At 35.0% G+C, this 22653-nt stretch overlaps 1 pseudogene; it reads left to right on the top strand.

Moving 5' to 3' along the window:
- Nucleotides 1-1167: 1167 nt before the first annotated feature.
- On the top strand, nt 1168-2409 carry LOC109679499 (keratin, type I cytoskeletal 18 pseudogene; annotated as a pseudogene).
- The last annotated feature ends 20244 nt before the right edge of the window (nt 2410-22653 follow it).

Below are 22653 nucleotides of genomic sequence, written 5' to 3'. Positions count from 1 at the left end.
AGTAACAAGCAGAGTTACTGATGAAAAAGGGATCGAAATCATTCTCCCCCCAAAAATAAATTAGTACAGGATTCAGAGGGAAATGAAGAAAAGAGATACCCAAATCCAGACTCCAACAAAAAAAGATAAACTATACCAAGGAACCCAATGAAACCCACAAGAACAACCTGAAAGAAGAAATTCTGCAAGTAATCAATGAGAATTTCATAGAGATGTTACTAGACATGGTCAACTAAAATATACAGGAGGCACTCAAGAAATTCCAAGGCATCAAAAATAAAGAATATGAGAAAACACAAAAACAAATCAATGAAATCATAGGAGCCCTAAATAAATACCAAAATGAAACAGAAAACACCACAAATAAAGAGATAAAAGAATTATGGTTGAAAATTGATACTATTAAAGAGGAAGTGACCCATGATATGAAAAAACTCAGAAAAAAGAATGAAACAGAAATACAAAACAAAATGGAAGGCTACTCCAGCAGACTAGAACAAGCAGAAGACAGAATCTCAGAACTTGAAGATGAAATGGTAATTAAAAGAAAAACTGATGAACTATTAGTCAGACAACTCAAGTTCTGTGAAGGGAAAATGCAAGAACTCACCAACTCCATCAAAAGACCAAACCTGAGAATCATGGGCATTGAATAATGAAAAAATATGCAAGCAAAAGGCATTCATAATATATTCAACAAAATAATAACAGAAAATTTCCAAAATCTAGAGAAAATTTAACCTATTCAGGTACAGGAAGCCTCCAGGAAACCAAACAGATTTACCTAAATAGAACTTCCCCACAACATATTATCACTAAAACAACATGCACAGAGAACAGAGAAAGAATACTGAAGGCTGTTGGACAGAAAAAACAAATAACATACAAAGGTAAACCCATCAAAATTAAGGCAGATTTCCCAACAGAAACCTGAAAAGCAAGAAGAGCATGGACTGAGGTCTTCTGAGTACTGAATGAAAATAACTTCATCCCTAGGATCTTCTACCCAGCAAAACTATCATTAAAAATAGATGGAGCAATAAAACTCTTCCAATATATGATCATCAAGCCACCACTACAAAAGATTCTTCAAGGAATTCTACACACTGAAAGTGAAAGCAGCAGCCAAACCTGAGTTATGCTCTCTCGCCTTCCTCCCCTTCCAGCATGAGCTTCACCACCCATTCCACTACCTTCTCTTCCAACTACTGGTCCCTGGACTTAGTCCAATTGCCCAGCCACTGGGTCTTACTGGCCAGCAGCATGGCCAGCATCTATTCAGGGGCTGGAATTTCAGGATCTCAGATCTCTGTGTCCAGCTTCAGTAGCTGGGGGTCTGCTGGGGGAACTGTTGGGGGTCTGGCAGGAATAAGCAGCATCCAAAGTGAGAAGGAGACCATGAAGGACTGAATGACTACTGGCCTCCTACCAGGATAGAGTGAGAAGCCTGCAGACTGATAACAGGAGGCTGGAGACCAAAATCTGAGAACGTCTGGAGAAGAGGGGGCTTCAGGTCAAAGACTGGGGGCATTATTTCAAAACCATCAAGGAACTGAGAGCCCAGATCTTTGCAAGTTCTGTAGACAATGTCTGCATCATCCTGCAAATTGATAATGCTTGTCTTGCTGCTGATGACTTTAGAGTTAGACAGAGTTAGCAATGTGCCAGTCTGTGGAAGCTGACCTCCATGGGCTCCAAAAGGTCACAGATGATACCAATGTCACCTGCCTGCAGCTGGAGTCAGAAACTGAGGCACTACAGGAGGAGCTGCTATTCATGAAGAAGAACCACGAGGAGGAAGTCAAAGGCCTCCAAGCCCAGGTTGCCAGCTCTGGGTTGACAGGGGAGGTGAATGCCCCTAAATCTCATCATGGCAGACATGTGGTCCAAGAGTGAAGAGCCGTCTAAGAAGAACTGAGAAGAGCTGGGCAAGTATTGGTCCCAGCAGATTGAGGAGAGCACCACAGTGGTCACCTATCAGTCTGCCAAGACTGGAGCTGCTGAGATAGCACTCACAGAGCTGAGACACACATTTCAGGCCTTAGAGACTGACCTGGACTCCATGAGAAATCTGAAAGCCAGCTTGGAGAACAGGCTTTGAGATGTGGAGACCCATCTACACCATGCAGATGGAACAGATCAATGACATTCTGCTGCACTTGGAGTCAGAGCTAGCACAGACCCCGGCTGAGGGACAGGGCCAGACCCAGTAGTATGAGGCCCTGCTAAACATCAAGGTCAAGCTGGAAACTGAGATCACAACCTACTGCCACCTACTGGAAGACAAGGAGGACTTCAATCTCAATGATGTCCTGGACAGCAGCAGCTCTGTGCAAAGCATCCAAAAGACCATTGTGGATGGCAAAGTGGTATATTGAGATCAACGTCACCACAGTGCTGAGGCACTGAGACAGAGAAACAGCAGACCCTTGGGAAACAGAGGGCCAAAAAAGTGCAAAGCTCCCACCAAAAAAAAAAAGAAAGTGAAGCAAACAAAACCAAGAAAGGGCAGGCAGTACCAAACCACAGGAGAAGAAAAGGCAAGAAAGTAGAGAGTAACACTGATTCAACTGCACACAATCAAACCCTTAATCAACAAAGACAACTAAATGACAGGAATCACCACACACCTATTAACACTAACACTGAATGATAATGGACTTAATAACACCATCAAAAGACACCACTTGGCAAACTGGAATAAAAAGGAAGATACAATAATCTGCTGTTTAAAGGAGACTCATTTCATAGACAGAAACAAGCAATGGATGAAGGTGAAAGGTTGAAAGAGGATTAACAAAGACAATGGCTCCGAAAACAAGCAGGAGTAGCAATACTTATCTTGGACACAGTAGACTTCAAACTTGCATTGATCAAATGAGATAAAGAAGGACACTCCATACTAATAAAAAGGGAAATACCCCAAAGGAAACTACAATTATCAACCTATATGCACCCAATGTCAATGCACCCAATTTCATCAAGCATTCTCTGAAGGACCTAAAAACGTATATAGATTCCCACACAGTGACAGTGGGAGACTTTAATAACCCCCATCACCAATAGATAGGTCATCCAAACAAAAAAACAATTAAGAAATACTAGAACTAATGACACCATAGATCAATTGGACCTAGCTGATGTCTACAGAATATTTCGTCCAACTTCTAAACAATATACTTTCTTCTCAGCAGCCCAAGGATCCTTCTCCAAAATTGATCATATCTTAGGGCACAAAGCAAGCCTCAGCAAATAAAAGAGAGTGGAAATAATCCCATGCATTGTATCTGATCACAATGCATTAAAAGTAAAAATCAACAATAAATACAACAGCAAAAAACATGCAAACAATTGGAAGCAGAATAAGACATTGCTCAATGATCAATGGATCACTGATGAAATAAAAGAGGAAAGTAAAAGGTTCCTGGAAGTTAATGAAAATGAAAAAACAACTTACCAGAACCTATAGGACACAGCAAAGGCAGTCCTAAGATGAAAGTTTATAGTCATGAGTGCATATATTAAAAGGACAGAAAGATCTTAAATCAATGACCAAATGCTACATGTCAAACTCTGAGAAAACTAAGAAAAATCAAATCTCAAAAAAAGCAGAAGGAGAAAAATAATAAAAATAAAAGCTGAAGTCAATGAAATAAAAACAATAACAACAAAAATATACAAAGAATCAAAACAAAAAGCTGGTTCTTTGAAAAAATAAATAAGAATGACAGACTCCAGCAAACCTGACTAAAATGAGAAAAAAACCAAAATCAGTAAAATCACAAATGTAAAAGGGTAGATATCAACAAACAAAATGGAATTTCAGGAAATCACCAGAGACTACTTTGAGAATTTACATTCTAATAAATTTGAAAATCTTGAAGAAATGGACAGATTTCTAGATACTTACCACCATCCAAAACTGAACCAAGAAGATATTAATCACATGAAAAGATGTATAATACAAAAAGAAATTGAAGCAGCAACAAAGACTCTCCCAAAAAAGAAAAGTCCAGGACCTGATGGATTCTCTGCTGAATTCTAGCAGACATATAAAGGAGAACTAATACCAACTCTCCTTAAACTGTTCCATGAAATATAAAGGGAAGGAACACTACTTAACTCATTTTATGAGGCCAATATTTCTGTCATCCCAAAACCAGACAAAGACACCTCCTAAAAGGAGAACTATATGAAAATTTCCTTAATGAACATAGATGCAGAAATCCTCAATAAAATAATAGCAAACCAAATCCAACAACACATCAGAAAGATCATCCACCATGATCAAGTTGGCTTCATCCCAGGGAAGCAGGGGTGGTTGAACATATGCAAATCTATAAATGTAATACAGCACATTAATAGAAGCAAAGACAAAAATCACTTGATCACCTCAATAGATGAAGAAAAAGCCTTAGACAAAACCCAACACCACTCATAATAAAAGCTTTAAGAAAACTGTGAACAGAAGGAACGTACTTCAACATTGTAAAGGCTATATATGACAAACCTACAGCCAATATCATATTTAATGGTACAAAACTGAAACCATTTTCCCTAAAATTAGGAATGAGATAAGTGTACCCAATATCTCTACTCCTAGTCTACATAGTACTGGAATTCCTAGCCAGAGCAATTAGGCAAGAAGAAGAAATAAAAGGAATAGAAATAGATAAAGAAACTGTCAAATTATCCCTATTTGCAGATGATATGATCCTATCCCCTAAAGACACATAAAACTACCCAAAAACTCCTAGAAACCATAAACAGCTATAGCAAGGCAGGATACAAAAACAACTTACAAAAATCATTAGCTTTTCTATACACCAACAATGAACAAACTGAGAAGGACTATATGCAAAAAATTCCATTCACAATATCCTCAAAAAAAAAGTTTAAATAACTAGGAGTAAGCATAAAAAAGAATGTGAATGACCTCCAGCAGGAGAACTTAAAACCCCTGTAGAAAGAGATCAAGGAAGACTATAGACAATGGAAAGATCTCCCGTGCTCATGGATTGATAGAATCAACATAGTAAAAATGGCTGTACTACTAAAAGCAATCTATATGTTTAATGCAATTCCCATCAAAATCCCAAAGACATTCATCACAGAGATTGAAAAATCTACCCTAATGATCATTTCGAAACACAAGAGAACACAAATAGCCAAGGCAATACTCAGCAAAAGGAGCAATGCTGGAGGTATCACAATACCCAACTATATTACAAAGCAGTAGCAATAAAAACAGCATGACACTGGCACAAAAACAGACATGATAACCAGTGCAACAGAATAGAGGACCCAGATATGAATCCACACAACTATACTCACCTTATTTTTGACAAAGGAGCCAAAAATATACAAAGGAAAAACAACAGCCTCTTCAACAAATGTTGCTGGGAAAAGTGGTTACCCGTCTACAAGAAACTGAAACTAGATCCATGTTTATCACCCTGTACCTTGTACCCTGTAGCCTGTACCTTGATATTTTGTACTAGTATCAAGTCAAAATGGATGAAGGCCCTAAATATAAGACCCAAAACTCTGAAGTTACTACAGGAAGGAGCAGGAAACTTTCTGGAAGTAATAGGTATAGGCAAGGACTTCCTCAGTAGAACCCTAGCAGCTTAGCAACTGAGAGAAAAGATGGACAAATAGGACTTCATAAAATTAACAAGCTTCTGCACAACAAAAGAATTTGTCTGTAAACTGTAGATACCACCCACAGAGTGGGAAAAAATGTTTGCTACATATATATTGGAGAAAGGACTGATAACCAGAATACACAGGGAACTCAAGAAACTAATCTCTCCTAAAATCAATGAACCAATAAAGAAATGGGCAACTGACTATACAGAACTTTCTCAAAAGAAGAAATCCAAATATCCAAAATACACATGAAAAAATGTTCACCATCTCTAAACATAAAGGAAATGCAAATCAAAACCACACTAAGATTCCACCTCACCCTTGTTGGAATAGCTGTCATCAAAAACATCACTAACAGCAGGTGTTGGCCAGGATGTGAAGAAAAATGAACCCTGGTACACTGGGAATGCAAGCTAGTGCAACCAGTGTGGAAAAAAATTTAAGCATAGATCTGGTATATGATCCAGCAATCCCACTCCTAGGGATATTACCAAAGGAATGCATCACAGGTTACTCCAAAGGCACCTGCACACCCATGTTTATTGCAACACTATTCACAATAGCCAAGTTATGGAAACAACCAATATGCCCCACTACTGGCAGATGGTTCAGGAAAAATGTGGTATTTATACACAATGGAATTTTACTCAGCCATGAAGAAGAATGAAATCTTACCATTTGCAAGTAAATGGATGGAACTGGAGAACATCATTCTGAGAGAGGTTAACCAGGCTCAGAGGACCAAAAATCATGTTCTCCTTCATATCCAGACTTTACATCTAGGACAAATACTGCAATGTTGTTGAACTTGGGTCACATGATAAGGGGAGATCACATAAGGGAGGTATGGGGATAGGTAGTAAACCCAAAGTATGAAAGCATTTAATATCCTCACCCCAGAGGAATTAATACAGAAACCTTAAAATGACAGAGGTCAACAGGAGAAGGGGATCAGGAACCGGTGTAAAGATCAGTTAGAAATGAATCAACTTGGGTCGTAACAAATTCGTACATGAAAACAATGATAGGAATCTCTCTGTATAGCTATCCTTAACTCAATTAGCAAAAACGCTTTGTCTTTCTTATTATGCTTATGTCTTCTCTTCAACAAAACCAGAGATAAGGGCAGAACAGGTTCTGCCTGGAAGTGAGGTGGGGAGGGGAGAAGAGTGGGGGTAGGGGTGGGGGGAGAAATGATCCAAACAATGTATGCACATGTGATTGAATGAATAAAAAATAAATCAAAAAACATTGTAAAATGAAAATTTATTTCAAAAGGAAAAATCATTTAAGTAAATTTTCCTATGGAATTAGTTTTACTCAATAGAACTTTTAAGACAAAGAAATGCAAAACTGTAGGTGGCACACACCTGGAATTCAATTCCAGTGCTATGGAGACTGAGGCAGGAGGGCTAGAACTCAAGTCCACCCTTGACTCCACAGTGAGACCCTGTTTCAAAAAAAAATTAAAACTTAATCTAGTAAATTAACATGTCTGAGCACAATATATTTTTCTTTTTGTTTTAAATTACATTTATCTTGATTTAATACATAAAAGCACAGTAAATTGCATATTAGCAGATTATCATGTGATTTTACACGTACATACATTGGGTAACCAGATTAAACATATCTATCTTCTTAATCATTTATCACTATTTTATGGCAAAAGTATTCAATACTATGTCTTACTTTTTAAATGCAGAGTACAAGATTGATCTCTGTATAGTATAGTATCCCGTATAGTATCCCTTTAGGCAACAGGAAACCAGCATGTCTTTAAAGAACTAAGTAGCCACTGAGCAACCTTTGCCTGTCCCCGTTTCCTTCCTACTCTTCTCAGCTTCTGGTAACTACCTTTTCACTCAGTTTCTTTTTTGTTTTTCTTTATTTATTCATTTATTCATATGTGCATACACTGGGTCGTTTCTCCTCCCTGCCCCCTACCCCCTCCCTCTCCCGCACATCTCCCATGCTTCCATGCAGAACCTGTTCTGCCCTCTTCTCCAATTTTGTTGAAGAGAAGAAGTAAGCAATAATAGAAATGATAAAGCATTTTTGGTAGTTGAGATAAGGATAGCTATACAGAGAGATTCTTACTTAGTATTGCTTCCATGCACAAGTGTGTTGCCACCTGAATTGATTTATCTCTACCTGACCTCTTCATTACTTCCTGGTCACCATCCCATATTGACCTCTGTCATTTTAAGGTTACTATATTAGCTCCTCTTCAGTGGGGACATCAAACACTTTCAAGTTTTGGGTTTCTTGCCTTTCCTTATTCCTCCTGTGTGTGTTCTCCCTTAGTGTGTGACACATGTCCAATAATATTACTGCATTTGTTTTAGATCCAATATCCACATATGAGGGAGAACATACGACTTTTGACCTTCTGAGCCTGGCTAACTTTTCATAAGATGATGTTCTCCAGTTGCATCCACTTACTTGTGAATGACACGATTTCATTCTTCTTCATGGTTGAGAAAAATTCCATTGTGTATAAATACCACATTTTCTTAATCCATTCATCAATAGTGGGGCATCTTGGCTGTTCCCATAACTTGGCTGCTGGGAATAGTGTTGCAAAAAACATGATTGTACTAGCTTCCATTCCCACCAGCAGTGTAGGAGGGTTCCTTTTTCCCCATGTCCTGGTCAACATTTGTTGGTGGTGGTGTTTTTGATGATAGCTACTCTAACAGGTATGAGGTGGAATCTTTGTGTGGTTTTGATTTGCATTTCATTTATGGGCAGAGTTAGTGAGCATTTTTCATGTGTATTTTGGCTATTTGGGATTTCTTCTTTTGAAAAAGTTCTGTTTAGTCAGTTGACCATTTCTTTATTGGTTCATTGATTTTGGGGAGTTTAGTATTTTGAGCTGTCTATATATTTTGGTTATCAGTCCTTTGCTGATGTATAGCTAGCAAATATTTTCTCCCACTCTGTTGGTGGTCTATTCAGTTTAGAGATCACTTCTTTTGTTGTGCAGAAGCTTTTTCATTTTATTTATTTCCATTTATCCATCATTTCTCTTAGTAACTGAGCTACTGGGTTTCTACTAAGGATGTCCTTGCCTATAAATATTGCTTTCACACTGTTCCCTGTTCTTTTCTGTATTAGCTTCAGAGTTTCAGGTCTGATATTAAGGTCTTTGATCCATTTTGAGTTGATACTAGTAAAGGGTGATAAACATGGATCTAATTTCAGTTTCTTGTAGATGGATAACAAATTTTCCCAGCAACATTTGTTGAACAGACTATTTTCCATCATACATATTTGATGCCTTTGTCAAAAATGAGGTGGGCATAGCTGTGTGGATCATATCCGTATCCTCTATTCTGTTCCACTGGTCTTCATGTCTGTTTTTGTGCCAGTACCATGCTGTTTTTATTGCTATTGCTTTGTAATATTTTGAAGTCTGTCATTGTGATACCCCAACATTGCTCTTTTTGTGGAGTATTGTCTTGGCTGTTCGTGGTCTCCTGTGTTTCCAAATGGACTGTAAGTTAGATTTTTTTCAATCTTTGTGATGAAAATCATTGGGATTTTGTTGGAAATTGCATTGAACATGTAGATTGCTTTTGGTAGTATAGCCATTTTTACTATATTGATTCTGCCAATCCATGATCATGGAAGATCTTTCCACCTTCTGTAGTCTTCCCCAATCTCTTTCTTCAGAGATTTGTAGTTCTCCTTGCAGAGTTCATTCCCATCCTTTGTCTGGTGTACTCCTATGTATTTGATTTTTTTTTGAGGGTATTGTAAATGTAATTGATTCTATATATTCTTTCTCAATTTGTTCATTGTTAGTATATAGAAAATGTAATGATCATTGTAAGTTGATTTTTCTATCTACCACATTGCTGAAGCTGTTTATGGTGTCTGGGAGTTTTTGGGTAGAGTTTTTTGAGTATTTGATGTATAGGATCACATCATCTCAAATAGTGATAATTTGACAGTTTATTTACCTATTTCTATTCCTTTTATTTCTTCTTATCTTATTGCTCTGACTAGGAATTCCAGGACTATGTGGAACAGAAGTGGGAATAGTGGGTACCTTTCTCTTATTCTTGATGTTAGGGGAAATGGTTTCAGTTTTTCTCCAATAAGTATAATGTTGGATATAGGGTTGTTTTTTTATATAGCCTTTATATTGTTGAGGTTCATTGTTTCTATTCCTAGTTTTCTTAGAGCTTTTATCATGAAGTGGTGTTGAATGTTATCAAAGGATTTTTCTGATTCTATTAAGGTGATCAAGTGGGTTTTATCTTTGCTTCTACTAATGTGCTGTATTACATTTATAGATTTGCGTATGTTGAACTATCCCTGCATCCCTGAGATGAAGCCAACTTTTTCATGGTGAATGATCTTTCTGATATGTTGTTGGATTCAATTTGCCATTATTTTATTGAAGAGTTTTGCATTGATGTTCATTAAGGACATTGGCCTATAGCTCTCCTTTTTTGATGTTTTTCTGGTTTGGGGATAAGTATATGCTGGCTTCATAGAATGAGTTAGGCAGTATTTTTTTCTCTTTCTACTTCATGGAAAACTTTAAGGAGTGTTGGTATTAATTTTGCTTTAATGGTCTGATAGAATTCAGAAGAGAATCCATCAGATTCTGGACTTTTCTTCAAGATTTTCCAATTTATTAGAATATAGGTTCGCAAAGTAGTCTTTGAAGATTTCCTGGCTTTTGTGGTGTTTGCTTCATCTCCACTTTTGATTTTCTAATTTTAGTAATTTGCATTTTTTCACTCCTCATTTTAGTCAGATTTGCCAGGGGTCTGTCAATCTTGTTTATTTTTTCAAAGAGCTAGCCTTTTGTTTTGTTTGTTCTTTGTTTGGTTTTTTTGGTCTCTATTTCATTAATTTCAGACATTATTTTTGTTATTTCTCTCCTTCTGCTTGTTTTGGGGTTTGCTTGTTCTCATTTTTCTAGGATTTGAGATGCAGCAGTAGGTCTTTCATTTGAGATCTTTCTGTTCTTTTAATATGTGCACTCATGGCTCTAAACATTCCTCTTAGGATTGTCTTTTAAACCTACCATAGTTTCTGTTAGTTTGTGTTTTCATTAACTTCCAGGAAACTTTTAATTTCCTCTTTCATTTCTTCATTGACCCACTGGTCATTGAATAACAATTTCAGCTTCCAATTATTTGTGTATTTTCTGCTGTTGTTTTTGTTGTTGATTTCTAATATAATGCATTGTGATGAGATTGAATGTGTAGGATTATTTCTGCATTCTTATATTTGCTGAGGCTTGCATTGTGCCCTAAAATATGATCAGTTTTGGAGAAAGTTCCATGGGCTTCTGAGAAGAATGTATATTGTATGGATATTGGTTTCAATATTTTGTAAACATCAGCCAGGTACATTTGATCTATAGTGTGATTTGGTTTAAGAATTTCCTTATTGATTTTTTATTTGTATAGCCTATCTACTGATGATAGGGAAATGAACCAAGCCTTGTATGCACATATGAATAATAAAAGAAAAATGAAAAAAAAATAATAAAAATAAAAGCTAATAACTTTGCAAAAAAAAAAAAAAGAAATATTTTGTAACCATCAGCCAGGTACATTTGATCTATAGTGTGATTTGGTTTAAGAATTTCCTTATTGATTTTTTATTTGTATAGCCTATCTACTGATGATAGGGAAATGAACCAAGCCTTGTATGCACATATGAATAATAAAAGAAAAATGAAAAAAAAATAATAAAAATAAAAGCTAATAACTTTGCAAAAAAAAAAAAAAAAGAAATATTTTGTAACCATCAGCCAGGTACATTTGATCTATAGTGTGATTTGGTTTGAGAATTTCCTTATTGATTTTTTATTTGTATAGCCTATCTACTGATGATAGGGGATTGTTAAAGTCACCCATTACCATGTATTAGAGTCAATATGTGCTTTTAAGTCCTTTTTAAAGTGTGTTTGATGAATTTCTGTGTACTGGGATTCGGTGCATGTAAGTTGATAATTTTTATTTCCTTTTGGTGTATTTCCCTTTTATTAGTATGAAGTGTCCTTGTTTATCCCATTTGATCAATGTGAGTTGATGGTCTACTTTGTCTGAAATAAGTATTGCTACTCTTGCCTGTTTTGAGGGATCATTGTCTTGGTAAACATTCTTCCAGCCTTTCACCCTAAGCCAGTGTTTGTTTCTGTCAATGAGATGGATCTCCTGTAAGTAACAGATTTTTGGGTCTTTCTTTTTTATCCTGTTTGCCAAATGGTGTCTTTTGATTGGGGAGTTCAGTCCATTGACACTCAGTGTTAATATTAATAAGTATATCATTTTTGTTGTTTAAGGGTTTGATTGTGTGCGGCTGAAACAATGTTACTCTCTGATTCCTTGTCTTTTCTTCTCCTGTGGTTTGATATTGCTGTTCTCTCATGGTTTTGTTTGCTGTCATTTTCTGTGTGCAGAATTCCTTGGAGAATCATTGTAGTGGTGTCTTGGTGGTCATATATTATTCCAGTATCTGCTTATCATGGAACATTTTTATTGCTCCATCTATTTTGAATGATAGTTTTGCTGGGTAGAGTATCCTAGGCTTGAAGTTCTTTTCATACAATGCCAGGAATACCTCACTCCATGCCCTTCTTGCTTTTAAGGTTTCCATTGAGAAATCTGCCGTGATTTTGATGAGTTTACCTTTGTATGTTATTTATTTTTTCTCTCTTACAGAATTCAATATTCTTTCTCTATTCTCTGTGCTTGTTGTTTTACCAATAATATTTCATGGGAAAGTTTTATTTTGGTCAAGTCTGTTTGGTGTCCTGGAGGCTTCCTGTACCTGAATTGGCATTAATTTTTGTCAATTTGGGAAATTTTCTGTTATTATTTTATTGAATATATTGTGGATCCCTTTTACTTGAACCTCTTCTCCTTCTTCAATGTCCATGATTTTCAGGTTTGGTCTTTTGATGCGGTCAGTGAGTTCTAGTATGTTCTTTTCACAGGTCTTGTGTTTTTTGACTACAACAGTACTTCAGTTTTTCCTTTAATTTCTATTTTATCTTCCATTTCTGAGATTCTGTCTTCTGCTTGTTCTAGTCTGCTGGAGTGGTCTTCCACTGGGTTTTGTTTTACAATTTTATCCTTTTTTCTAAGGATTTCCATATCATGGATCACTTCCTCTTTAATATTTTCTATTTTCATCTTTAATTCATTTGTCTCTCTATTTATACTTTTCTCTGTTTCACTTAGGTTTTTATTTAGGGATCCTATGAGTTTGTTTTTTTTCTGTGTCTGTTCTTATTCTTTGTTTTGGGTGTCTTGAATTCTTGTACATTTTGGTTAACTATGTCTAATATTTATCTCCATGAAATTCTCAGTGATTACTTGCAAGATTTCTTCTTTGGGGATGTTTTTGTGGGCATAACTGTGTTCCTTATCATTTATCTGTTTTGTTGGAGTCAGAAATTGGGTATCCACTTTGTTCATTTCCCTCTGAATCCTGTATTTAATTATTTTAGGGGGGAGAATGGTTTCCATTCCTTTTTTTTCTTCCTATCACTCCACTTGATACTGTGCAACTACGTTCTTGATAGACTGCTTGGTGGTTTTAGTCACCTGTTTTCTTTCCCTTGATTTAATTTTTGTTTTGTGGATTTCTTGAGTTTTTAGCTAGGTTGGTGTGCTATTTCTGTCCCTGATCTGTGTGTAATTTAGTAATAACTAATTCACAGGTTTAATACCTAACCAGTAGTTTATATGTTATATAGGAGACCTTTGGTGGCAATATTTATCAGCAATAGGAGTTGGGGGTTAACATTTGTCAGGTTAGGTATAGAAATTTGGGGAATTGAATAGGGTGACACTAAAGGGGGAGTTGGGAAGTGGGGTGTGTGAGTGGAGGAAGCAGTGAGGGGGCTGCTGGTTTTTGTGGTCCTTGTGTGTTTGCGTGCATTTCTGTTGTTTTAGTGGAGGTTGCTTCTGTCTGGGATTGCAGGTGTTTGGGGTTGTGTAAAGTTGGCCAGCAGGTGATGAATGTGTAGAAGGGAGGGGTAGTCTGGTGACAGGTTTGGAGAATGGGAGGGGAAGGTGAGGGCAGGGGGAGAGAGTGGGTGAGAAGGGGCTGAATGATTTGTTGGAGAAGAGAACAATGGATTTAAGCACAGGAGAAGGAGGGAGCATGAAAGGGGTGAGAGTAGGAATGAGATGATGGTATAGTTGATAGTATAGAAAGAAAAAAGACAATAGGACTAGAAATAAAAATAGAAAACCCACAGTAACAAAACAAAAAACAAAATCAATGGGAAACAAACAAACAACCCCATAAAGAAACCAAAAAAAAGAAAGAAAGAAAGAAAAGAAAAGAAAAGAAAAAGAAAAACACCAGGTTCAGGAACAAAAGAATTTCAGCCTTAGTTTAAGTTCTGGAGTTACTCCTTTGGCATCCAGTCCTGGAATTGGCTTATAAGTAGAAGCTCTGATGTGATCTCACTAAGTGATTGGCTTGTGAGTAGTGTTTTGTTCTTCTGTCTACCAGTTAAATTGAAATTGTGAGGTGAAGTAGGTTCTCTAGATCATGCAGGGTGGTCAGAGATATTGATTTCCTCAGCTGATAGCTGTGTTACACTTCAGCTGCAGCTGCATGGTCAGCTTCTGCCCCAGCAACATGGGGCAGTTCAAGTTTGAATGCTGTCCTCAGGTTCAGGAAATCAGCTCTGTAGTCTACTACCTGCCTGCTTTGGAGGTGGCTTTTCAATGTGCTTGCTTACTGGGATTACCTGTGCTGGGGGGTTATTTCTTTGCTCCACCCCTTTTCTCTGGGGCACATTCAATGTTCCATCAGCCCCATCTGCTGTCACTGTGTTATGAAAGTTTGCTGTTTGTTTTTAGTTTTCCAAGGCAGTTTGGAGGTGGGTGCTGCTCACTGGCTCAGGAGATGAGCTCTGTGATCTGCTACCTGCCCTGCTTCAGGGATTGGCTTATTGCTTGCCTGCTTTTGGCCTGCCTGCCTTTCCAGTTTTTGTTTACTGATAGTTTGCACTGAGATTATCTCCTTGACACTGGTGTGCTTTTTATCTGGTGTGTTTTCAGTATTGCTGCCCTCTCTGCTGTTGTGCTAGATTACATTTCTCTGTTTGTTATTCAGGATTGTTTAGGGGGCGTCTGTCTACCCAGAGGCTGTGTTGGTTTATCCAGGGGGTGGCTGTGGGAATTCTGTGTGACGAATGGCACTCACCTGTTTTTTCTGTCAAATGTCTCACAGGCAAGTTTGGAGTCTTCAGTGGCAGCTGTGTGGTGGTGGCTGTGACAACCCCCTCAAATTTTCTGTGTAATGTATTCTAGGGAAGCTTTTCCTGGTCTAGGGGTTTGGAGTGTTGAAGGTTTGATTCTGGTTGGTCCTTTATTTCCACTTGATGGAGAAGAAGAGAAGGAAAGAAAAAAGAAAAGAGAAAGAAAAAAAGAAAAAAATTGCCATGAGGAAGGAGTGTTTCCCCAGGTCTAGACCTGTCTTGCTGGCAGTGCAGCAGGTTGCAGCTGTAAGGTACAATTAAAGGCAAATTTGTGGATCAGTATTTGAATTTTTTTCCTGCACCTAGTGTGATGGCAGTTATCATTTTGGCTAGAGGAAGTCAGAGTTACCCAGGTGGGCTCCAACTTCTCAGGGAGGTTTTGGAGTCACAGAGGTTAGGTTTTCTGCTTCTGTACCCTAGTCATCATCTTGGATATATCTCTCCACTCAGTTTCTATGAGATCAAGTTTATGTAAAAAAAGTGTTAAGATATTCAGGAATCTTTTTATTTGAAATCATGGCATAAGTGTCCACATATATGAGTGCTGCATGTTTTCATTTGTATGCGTGTGTGTGTGTGATAATTAAAAAGATTTTAATAGAACAAAATCAATATTAACAGAATTTTATCAACATATATTATATTCAGGAAAATAATAATGAATATTTAGTTGTTATGGTATCATTAATTTGCTGATATGAGTTGAATTTCACTAATTCATTCAAGCAAAGAATAAAGTACTGTTTATTTAATATCAACTTTACTAGGGTTTGAACTCAGAAACACACACTTGCTAAGCAGGCTCTCTACCACTTGAGCCATACCACCAACACATTTATTTACCTTTGAAAAGGGAACTCCTCTGTCATTTAGGAGACAGAAATATGAAAACATCAAGATACTTAGAAAGCTAATGTTTTCTGATTTATATATTTTTTGGATGTTCCTACTTAGAGATGGGTTTCATATGACATATTTTATACTGAAAAGCTGTTGAAAATCAATTAATGGTTATTTTGGAAATAAATATATCACAACGACAATATTAAATTGTAATTATTTGGCAGGATAATTCCACTTCTTTGCATCCTTTGAAGGTATGAAATGATGTTGACTTATAGTTTGTGAAAACTGAATAAGCATAAAAGTCTATTGACATTGACATGAGAAAACATATTATGGTATTTATTTTGGAACAGCATTTAACTGTTAGTTTAATTTATATACACTAGTCTGGAGAGAGATGGTATCATTGAAAATGATAATGTGGAAAAATAAAATATCTTGAAAAACAGAATAATAATATAACCTGGAAATAATATGAAAATTATCACTATGTTTTTTTTGTAATATACAATTGCCCATAAAGACATACACATTTGCACATACATTTATATACATAAATGAACACTGGGAGCACTACAAATGACTATATAGAATTAAACTTATGTCAAGTTTTATTTATGGGTAGCAAGTGTGTACTTTGGAAACATTTGTTTAACTTTAATTTTTGTTCTTTTTTCAGTGATAAGGATTAATTTTTAAATGAGATAGTTATTTATTTTGAAAGCTAATATATACATGCTTGAAGGAAGGAGTCTATTAGAAATAAAAAGAATCCTATGTAAATTTTACCTCCAAATCATCTATGTTTTTCCATAACAATTGCAGTCATCAGATAATTACTTTATCAGGAAAGCTCTATTATAAATATAATCAAAGTGTCCCAAATATTTGTACCAGTCCATAATATTTCTTTTGAATTATAATATATTTAAAATGCTTACAAAGAAAATTATTCAAATACCTAAAAAAGTAAAAAAATTCAATGTTTTTATAGTGTATTCTTAAACTGTAACCCCCTCTTCCCCACCAATGCTCATAGCTTTTGGTTATAACACTGATGCATTTTCACAATTTTACAACAACTAGCAACTCCAAGTTGGTGTGGTTGATGTCCATAAGCTGTGCTTTTCATATTCGGTACTGTGAAGCTCAATTAAAGACCTGGCCTTATTGAGTCCCTATGAATTCTTTACTAGACCATTCTTCAATTTTCATCTTCAAAGGAGAATTTTATTATCAATTCATCAACTTCTTCCAGCTTTGCTCAAACAATTTATAAAACTATTTAAAATGAAAACCCTAAGATTTAACCAGGGACACTGCAATCCTCTTTTTCATTAACACATGTCAGTTTTAAATAACCTATATTAATTTAATTACTTATAATGAATAAATATTTTATTTATGCAAGGTTGTTAGCAACAATCCACTTCGGTCATAATACATACTGCTATTATGATATTAAGATAATGCTGTGTATTATAAATGAAAGAATATATGTGCAATGACATAGGGTCTGAGCCATGGTGGGCAATGGCCATATGTAGATACTGTGTTGTTAAAACATGGCTAGTTCAAATTGACATGTAAATAACACATATTTACATGTGGGACAAAAAGTTTGTATTATATATAAATTAATGGTATTTATATTAGCTTCATATTGATATAGTTTATGTTGGATAAACAGGTTTAGTAAAATGTTACTAAAATACATTTAAATTGTTTCTATATTTTTGATGTAGCTACTATAAAATTCAAATTACACATAAGATTGCATTATATAACTAGTTTGACATTTTTCATATGGGAATGACATTTTCACAGCCTATGGACAATTCATATAAATCCTGGATGCTAGAAGATTTAAGATGATTTTAGAGCAACTGGTAAAGGCAGCAGTTAATAAATCTTTCCCTTAATGTTCTACCCTTAATATGATTCACCTCACTGCTATCTATCTAGTTCTTGTCTTGCTGTTATAAACTGTCTCTTACATTTTCAATATTTTCTGTCCCATTCTGGTTTCTAATTTTCATAGCATTTTAAACTTTATTATTATTTTATTGCATAAACAAAACCACAATCTCTCTTTCTAACTTAACATCTGATCAAACTGCTGATCTTTAAAAATGTTTTTTTATTTTCATATTTTCAAGAAGCAAAGCATCTTATGGCACAGTAATTTCTTCTAACCAGGAAGACATTAAGTTTCTGGCCATTCAGTACATTGAGATTTCATAAGCAATGTAAGAATCTTAACTTCTTAAATATTTCATATTTTTACATATAGCTTAGGAAATTCAAATATAATACTGTACTACATTATTTGGTAAAATATTATTTCTAGAGTCTGTTCCCACTCTCTCTGTGTAACAAATCACATCAAAGCTGAAAACAACATGCAGTACGTCTTAGTTTCCATGTAGCTTACTTGGGTGCTTCTGGCTCAAGTTATCTCATGACACTACAGTCAAACTGTCAGTCAGAGCTGAAGTCTCATTTGAAGGCTAGAATAGGGAAGGATTTAATTAGAAGATTATTTGCATTATTATTGTCCAAATTCAGTTCTGATGTAGGACTCAGAGACCCGCTTCTTATCCTATCTGTAAGTCAGAGGCTTCCCTCTGTCCGATAACATAGTTTCCCCACAGGGCAACTTAAAACATGACAATCAGCTTCCTGAAAAGCAAACCAGAAAGAACTCCAAGACAAAAACTTGCTATGTTTCCATAAGCTAATATTGAAAGACATTTCATTACTTCTGCTTTATTCTAAATTACTGGAAACTTAAGATTGTTATTTATCATTTTTTGTTTAAAATAAAAAATTGCATTGAATATTTTTTAGATTTATATTTTAGAGTTATTTTTATCTTTTAGATTTATATTGTTAGACTTGCTAAAACTTCCAAATCACTTCATCCCTAAATATTGTCACACTAACTTTCTTTTCATTACCTGATGTCTTAGATCATTTGTGCTGCTACAAAAGAATACCTGAGACTGGATAATTTATAAAGTACATAAATTTAATTTCTCAGAGTTCTGGAAGCTAGAAGTCCTAACACAAAGCCCCAGCAGGCCCAGTCCCTGCTCCCAAGATTGTTCCTTCAATGCCACATCCTCCAGAGGGAAGAATGCTTTTTCTGCACATGGCAGGAGGAGTAATAAGTGTACCTCGTCCATACAAACCAGACTTATGAATGCCATTTCATTGGGGATTAGGTTTCCAACATGAATGGCATCGGAATATTCAACTCATAGCCCTTGACAGAGACTGCTTTTTCCTACTTTGTTGTATCTTCATTAATTATTCTCTGGTCTTAAAAATATTTCTGCACCATTTTTAGATGGCTGATTCCTTCTGAGCATGTAGATGATATATTTAAAATTACCTGCTCAGTGATGACTATCTACTGTGTCAACACTTTTAATTCTCTGTACCATACTTACTATTACGAGGTAGCCTTAGTATAAATTTTTTATTTTATTTTGTATGACTTAGTATAATGGTGTATTTAGAGATATTTCAAGGTAGTAAGAATCTATTCAATAAAGTATTTATTCCTAAAGTCAAGAAATGTAATCATTACATACACTAATTATTAATAAAACATGCTAAACATTCTCAGAATGCTGAATAAAAAACAAACATATAAAACTCAACCAGATGAGATGACAGGTTAGTAAGCATAAGGACAAGAAGCACTGATGGTTGAATCAAACAAAGCAGTCATCATTTTATTTCATTGTCTGTGACAGCAATGGCAGAATCCATTCAGTCCCAGCAGACAAATGTATTGGTCTTCAGCAGCATTGGTTTAGAGAAGTCTGCTTGCTTCCTACTCTGTGGCATCAGTACTATTCCCAGAGTGAAAGTGGCAGCATATCCAGAATATTAAAGACAAACGTTTGCCATGTGTTTGAGCCAAGATACAGATGTAGTCCTCCCTTTTTTCTGTTCTGTCACCTGCACTTACTCTTTCACTCCACCAGCTTCCCAACACTCACGTAACACATGCCCTGCAAAAGAGACAAACATTCAAACAATGGAATTTCCAGCGCAATTTTAGGCAATAAATATATTTAAAAACTGTGAGTACTGATTTAGTATATAACAGAAATTTTCTATAATAGAAATGTTTTCTTCTGAGCTGAAAGTCACCATTTGTGTCTTGCAAACCATGTTATGAAACAAATTCAAAGCGCTGTATGCACATTTGGAGTGATGCTACCAAACACCAAGTAAATGTGTCTGGGTAGACAATTAAACCACTTGTAATTTTTTATACATTCGCATATTTGTTCAACATAGTTATTAATCTGCTACTATTTGCTAAAAGTGAATACAAATATTTCACCAATCACTAGACTACCCTTCTTGATGTCATGGGTTTTTAAATTTTTATTAAGAAAAATTAATTATTCATATATGGAAATGAGAAACACTAAATTTATTTTTCTATAATTATGATAAAAATTTTTCTACAAATATTAGTTTGCGAGGTTGAAGATGATTGAAAAATTAAGAGTTGAAGTCAGAATTGTCACAATATTTGTCAACAATGTTATCATTCGGTAGCAAGGCATTTCCAAGGTCACTAGCAGGTGATCATTTTAAGTTATTCTTCTGGGTTTAGTTTTCTTTCACATTTTAAAAAAAGTCACACATATTTGAGGTTGAATACACAGTTGTACATATTAAATCAAATTAAAAACTTATTTCTTATAATGAAATGCGATTGAGATTAAATTGCTGGTTACTTATGCAAATAGTAGTTTAATGAAGGAAAACTTAAAGAGAAAAATGCATATAATATATAAAATAGTTATATATATTATTCTTCACTTTCTTTTGAATCACAATACTTCAAATTCATATCTCCTTTTTTTTTGTTTGCTTTTTGGTGTTTTGACCAGGATCTTCCAAAATAACCCAGACTGGCCTTAAACTAGTGATCTCCCCGACTCATCTTCCTGAGTGCTGGAGTTATCATTGCACCTGGAAGGAGAAAAAATTTAATTTATTCTACTAATTATTTATATTAAGCAGTTACTAATTTTATATTACAAGAGACATATTTCATTGATAATATGCTGTATTTTGAATACAAAGTATATTAGACTGTTATGTTTTGAATAAAACTCACTTGACTTTTCATTTAGCATTTAAATGTTTTCATGTATGTACATAAAACATACATATGCTAAACATATATTTTGTATGTATAATTAATTTTAATTAGTTCTTCATGGTTTAATTTAATTAATTATTGTGAGTGATAAAAATTTTTGTATAGAAAGTATTTTTGCTTACAAATCAATCCTGATGGTTTATGCCTATAACCTCAGCATTCACAATACTGAGGAAGGAGGATTGTGAGCTCAAGGTCAGCTTTTGCCGCAAGAGTTAGACACAGTCTCTGAAAAAAGAAAAAAGGAAAATGTTGTTCCAATAAATTTTATTTTATGACTACTAGTATATAATTTATTTCAATTATTTCTCATATGAATATTTCTTTATCACAAGTTTTTATAATTGTTATTACTGGAACTGATTTGTGGAATTAAATTATTCCTTTGTCACTTTTTTTCATAAGTGATAAAAGAAAGAGAGAAACAGTGATTGAGTGATAGTAAGAAGGAAATAGACAGAACAGAGATACAGAGAGAGAGAGAGAGAGAGAGAGAGAGAGTTTTCATATCTCACAACTCATTTGAATATTAACCAGAGATTTATTTTTATAGATAATAAAAAATATGATAGTCCAATACAAAAGCACAATTTATTTTAAAAACTGTTGTGTTTATAACACATCCTCAGTTGAATGAATGTTTGTTAGCATTATAGAAAATTGCTAATTTATTCAAATCCTTTTAATCCTTTAATTGTATCTTTTCATTTTTAATGTATTACTTTCAATTTTAGTGTATTATTTCAGTTTTTGAAGATTAAATTCTTAGACATTTTTAATAAATTAAAATTCATATTTATTATAAAACCAGAGTGATTAAGGAACACAGAAATCTGTTTTTAATAACTTTTTGAAAGTTTAATCTACTGAAAAAGAAATTCCAAATAATTTATATTTATTAGAGTTTTTAAACTTATCTGGACATTTTAGTAGTGTGAGGTATTAAATAGTAGAAAATGATTGTGCTTTTAAAGTGTTAAAATAATATTATTTTAATAACTTTTCCCACCAAAGTAACTAATTGAAAATACCTATATATTGCTAATAGATTTTCAGCTGACAGTAATTAAAACCTTACCACTGGGTAAATTTAGGAATTGCTTGGCAGTATGCATGTGCTCCAAGGACTGGGGTGTGGCACAAGTGGTAGATGAGGCTGAGTTCTAACCTAATACCTAACCCCCCAAAAACCTCCAGTGATATCGATATCAATGGATCATCAGAGTTTTTGTAGCTATACTACATCAAGCACTATAGTTCCTCAAACAATGTATTTTTCCCAAAACTTAAACCAGTACTTTTATCTCTTTTTAATAAAGATTATGGTTAACTATTGGATCTCTAACCAATGCCATTAAAGTACAGTTGGAAAATTTAAACCATTTTTTAAGTTTAACCCCATGGTGTTGATTCTTAAGTTCTTTCTCAGAGCCGACTTCTCCTTTTTTTTTTTAGCAGCAAAAATGAGGTCAAAATGATTGAACTAAACATCTTATCACCTCACAATGGATAATAATTGTCAGTCTGGAATTACCAGAATCTTTGCCATCAATATTGAATATTTCTATCCTTTGAGAAATGTTTTCTTCCTCTCACACACAATGGACAATGAATTGATCCCACAGTTACACAAAAATGCTGGATACTAAATAAGACACCCTAAAACTTTTAGAGCCAAATTTTTATAGAATTTCTCACAGCC

The sequence above is a fragment of the Castor canadensis genome, chromosome 10, assembly GCF_047511655.1.
Source record: "Castor canadensis chromosome 10, mCasCan1.hap1v2, whole genome shotgun sequence".
NCBI lineage: Eukaryota > Metazoa > Chordata > Mammalia > Rodentia > Castoridae > Castor > Castor canadensis.
The sequence above is the reverse complement of the archived record's forward strand: the minus strand, read 5'-3'. Positions and strand labels throughout refer to the sequence as shown.